Raw genomic sequence first — 5,261 nt, 5'->3', positions numbered from 1 at the left:
AATTATTACTTACATGGTCCCTCTAAATCTCCTTCTTTTGTTATCACCACTCTCTTCTCTGTGTTCGTGTAGCCTAATTCATTCAGATTAATTTTTCCCATCATCTAAAACTTCAACACCATCATCGTCCAGTGCAACAGATCTCAAATTGATACAAGTGTTCCAATACCCCAACCAATTCATATGCACCATTAGCCACTACAATTCAGACTTGTAAAATTTCATTGTCTTATTTATTCTTGAAAATTGAAGGTTTAACCACAACAAATACAAGCTAAGTGAAACAATCTAAATCACGAATGGTGTTTAAATTAAAGAATAGAGTAATGGTGTTTAAACCAAGATCCGTTAAAAAAAAAATCAAGGTTTTTGTTACAATCAAATCCCTAAAAATATTCAATTTTGACTTTCTAAATAATTGCAGGGAAATTAGAAGAAAAAAACCAAGGAAAACTTACAAGGTCATTACTAGAATATATTAATGGAAATTGGTAATGATAACATCAAAAAAACAGTGAAACGATACCGGGAGAAGTTGGATTATTCGCAAGTGCAGAAAGCAAATAAGGGAATGGAAGAGAGATAGCGTGGGAGAACATAATTTAGGGTTCAGGTGAGATAATTAATAATTGATTTGAACCATTAGATTAAAACAAAATGAAGGGATGAGATTTGGAGTAAGTCAATAAACTTACTCTTGGAGTCAATGGATCCCTCCTCTCTCTCTCTCTCTCTCTCTATATATATATATATATATATATATAAACACACGCACACACTTACACACACATACATAGTATATATAATCAAAATAGGGGATTTTGGAAGAATTTTCGACTGACTTTTTTGTCATTTCAATTATACCATTAAACAAAATTTCCTATAATATTTTTATATTTTTGGTGTTATTAAAAAAGATAAGAATTTTTGTTATATTTGTTATATTACTTTTGTCATTGAAAAAGATAAATATAGTTTTTTTTTTGAGGGAATAAATATAGTTTGTTGATTTTGTTACATTTGAAAGTCACAAATATCTATGCTTAAAATTTTAATATATATCAAAAAAATTATATAAAACATCGTTTGTAATATACACGCCAAATTTTGACAACATATCGTTAATAATGTACACGCGTTAGCACTATAAAAAGAGTGTGAGTGCCCATTCTTCCGCTAGTTTTACATATAAACGAGATACATGGTTTTGAGTAATTTTTTTCACTTTCGATTTTATCCTTCTTTTAAACTATTATCTATACTATATATAAAGAAAACTACCCCCTTCAGCACACTTTTGGGTTGGAATTTTCTTTCCAAAAATACCCTTAATTTTTAATTTTAATTTTATTTCAAATACAAATAACACATATAACAAATAAATGAGAATAAATTTAATTTAAAGAGAAAACTCACACACAATTCCTTATGAATTGTTCTTACTGTTAGCCAGTTATAAAATAACATGTGGATTACTAATCCATATCACTAATCGTCCCCGTTAACCCTCTTTTACCTTCGTTAACCACATATCAAACTCTCAAAAAACTAGCACAAAACAAAAACTCATGTTACTTTTTTATCAGCCGATTTTATGATGTACATCGGTGTTGTTCCCCTCAATACAACCGACAAAGATTGTCATGTATTTTCATATCCCTTAAAAAAAACAGTATTTCCATATTATTTTATTATTTCCACAAAAAACAGTATTTCCATTTTTATTTTATTATTTTATTAATATAAGTTACTCTTCCTTAGCCTTAGCTCAATTGTAAAAAACGTGAGTAAAGAATAATGTTAAAGATTGGACTTTAAATCCTCTAAAAACAAGATCTTTGAATCAAATGTGAGCAAAAAATAATGTAAAAGATTGGACTTTAAATCCTCTAAAAAAAAGATTATGAGCAAAAAATATTGTTAAAGATTGGATTTTAAATCCTCTAAAAAAAAGTATTAGTAACAAACGTGAGCAAAAAATAATGTTAAAGATTGGACTTTAAATCCTATAAAAAAAGATTAGTAACAAACATGAGCAAAAAATAATAATGTTAAAGATTGGACTTTAAATACTCTAAAAAAAAGATTAGTAACAAACGTAAGCAAAAAATAATGTTAAAGATTGGACTTTAAATCTTCTGAAAAAAGATTAGTAACAAACCTGGGCAAAATATAATGTTAAAGATTGGACTTTAAATACTCTAAAAAAAGATTAGTAACAAACGTAAGCAAAAAATATTACTAAAGATTGGACTTTAAATCCTCTAAAAAATGATTATGACTCAATATTTTAGAAAAAAGATTTGTTAGCAATATATTAAATATTAATAAGTAGGGTTCTCACTGTTCATAATTCGTTCCCGTATTGTTTAGTTTTTCTCAACCTCTCTCAGCCCTCTGCATCAGAATTCAGAATTAACCTGTAAATTTTTCATGTTACAACTAATCAAAGTCGATTAATTTTATGGATTATATTTGACTTTGCTGGTTTATAAGTGATTATGAGTCAAAAATAATTTTGTTATATGCCTTGACAATATTTTGTTTATAAATCAATATATCAATAATTTCCATTAATATTTTAAAATTTAATCAAAATTATACAAACAAACATAATAAAATCACATGCGTTGGCGCAGTAGAAAGAGCGGACAGACGGGCACGATAGTGCCCGTCTTTCCTCTAGTATTTATAATTTTTTCCCTTTTAGTTTATTATTTAAATTATTAATAAAAGAATGTTTTTTTAAAGAAATAATTATTAAAAAAATTATTTAAATTATTAATTAAAGAATGTTAAATTAGTAAAATTGATTTATTTCTAGCGTTAAGCACATGAGAATACTCGGTTACCTGAATTTTCATAACAGAATCCTCTAATTTTTTGCAGTGGAATAGACTCATGTTGCTACGTTATATACATTAATCTCACGTTTCTTTGTAACAACGGCGCTGAGTTCATTGTGAGTAGGAATATGAACATACAATCACCTACGATGACACCATCGTTGGTGCTACTCCCCGACGATCTAATCGCAGAGATACTTTCGTTTCTTCCGGCGAAACCTCTTATTCGATTCAAATGTGTGAGTAAGTCTTGGAAAACCCTAATTTCCAATGCAGCATTCGTGAAATTGCATCTCAAGAGATCAGCAATACTAAATCCTCAGTTTACACTAATTACGCAGCACGAAAAATTTATCCCTGGAGTGTTGCCCGTGGCAGTGATGATCAATCTGAGACGGATTTTAGTGCCGTTCCATACCCTATAAGTGGTTTACTGGATCACCCGTCATTCACACTTCTTTTTGACAATCCTTACTATCATGTTCCTTACCATCATGTGAACAGCAACATATGCTCTCGTATAATTGGTTCATGCAATGGATTGATCTGTTTGGCTAATAGTTCTCTGACCGATGATAGGACAACATCTAATTATTGGCGTTGGGAGTATTGGCTCCATGTTTGGAATCCATCCATCAGGACAACATCCGAAAAATTTGGGTATTTTTACCATTTTGAACCACCTTCGAGGTATGGAGGTGATTTCAGCTTCAATTTTGGTTTTGACAATTCAACCGGCACTTATAAGGTGGTGGCGTTCCGTTACAATCATCTAAAGATTCTCAGTTTAGGTGATCGTGTTTGGAGAGATATTGGAAGTTTTCCTGTTGTTCCTCTTGGTTTGAAGTATGGCAATCATAGTGAACATGGTGTGTATGGTGGTGTGCATACGAGGGGCACTCTTAACTGGTTGGCTATTCACAATAATAAAAACTTCTCTTGCTATCTTATTGTCCACAAAAATATGACAGTTGAACGTTTTGTTATTATTTCTCTTGATTTGGGGACAGAGACCTACCATCAGTATTTACCGCCTCGTGGGTTTGATGAAGTACCACCTGCAGAACCAACTATTGGTGTGTTGGGAGGCTGCCTTTGTTTTTCTTATTCTTACAAGGAAACCGATTTTATTATATGGCAGATGAAGAAATTTGGGGTTGAAGACTCTTGGTATCAATTCGTTAAAATTAGTTACCATAATCTTCAAATAAATTACTACGTTATTACCCATTGTTTTCAATTGGTTCCATTGCTTCTTTCTAAAGATGGTGATACAATAATACTTTCAAGCGATATAGATTCCGAAGCAATTATATATCATTTGAAAGATAATAAAGTACAGCGAACACAAATTACTCCAAGTAGAACTATTACTGATGATAGAATCACAGATTGGGTATGTTGGGAATCTGCGAAGGATTATGTTGAAAGCTTAGTTCAAATTTTTTGAAAGTAAGTTCCTACTCCGTGATTTACTAGTTTGAATTTATGTTCATTTGTATATGTTGTTTTCATAATAATTGATTGTGTGAATATTCTTTTGAATGCTTGCTTTGGTTAACTGTATAACATGTTAGGATAGCTATTTCTAGATGATGTTTGCATTGCATAAACATGGAAGATGTTTTATAATTTTGCTGCATGATTTCTTACTGGAGTCATGCTTATACTATCTATAGTCAGGGAGGCTGGAAATTGATGAATCCTAATATCTTGCTAGTTTTTTAATTAAGTTAATTTTAATGTCATATAATTATTCAACATAGCATGTGGACACAGAAGACATATATACATTTATTTAAAACATTAATCACATCTAATTCTGAGCCTATTTCATGGTTTGATTAAAAATACATGTGTACACTGTTTTTTCTGTTTATTCCATCGTATGTATGTGGTGTATTGATTTTGTTGTTGTTTTTGGTTTTCTTGGTGGTGGCGTTTGTTTACGTTTCAGTTTTGATTTACAACAATTTAGAAGTGCCGGAATGGAACAGCCACCGACATATTAGCGAGGTTCATGGAAGTCTAAAAGCGCTTATGGTTTTGTGCGATGAGTTTCGAATCAATCAACGTCTGTGAGTGATCATCTGGGTTGCCATCTGTTCTGTCTGATGCGTTGGAGGCACATCTAATGACAGTAATAGAAGGAAATGAGGCTGTAGCATAGGAGCTTTCATTCCTGAGAACATAGATTGAGGGGAACTAGATTATGGGCTGATGTGAATACTATTTTAAATTCACCAAATGTTGATCTATAATAATCTTGCTTGAAAGATGATTATGATGTAATTATTGAATAATCGTTGATTTGCCCCCTCAGCCCAAACTTGAATCTAGGCTCGATAACGAATCTAAGATGGAGTAGATGTTCTAACATGATTTGGAAATACTAGAAAGAAGACTAAACCAATC

The 5,261-nt window shown here is 31.2% G+C and overlaps 1 pseudogene; it reads left to right on the top strand.

The window, feature by feature from the left end:
- The first annotated feature begins 2,995 nt into the window (after window positions 1-2,995).
- LOC146908810 (F-box/kelch-repeat protein At3g23880-like) lies at window positions 2,996-4,296 on the top strand (annotated as a pseudogene).
- Window positions 4,297-5,261: the final 965 nt, after the last annotated feature.

The sequence above is a fragment of the Medicago sativa genome, chromosome 7 (genome assembly GCF_051527215.1).
Source record: "Medicago sativa cultivar Bolivia chromosome 7, Bolivia_mono, whole genome shotgun sequence".
NCBI classification, from domain to species: domain Eukaryota; kingdom Viridiplantae; phylum Streptophyta; class Magnoliopsida; order Fabales; family Fabaceae; genus Medicago; species Medicago sativa.
Note: the sequence above shows the minus strand (reverse complement) of the source record. Positions and strands in the feature narration are given on the sequence as shown.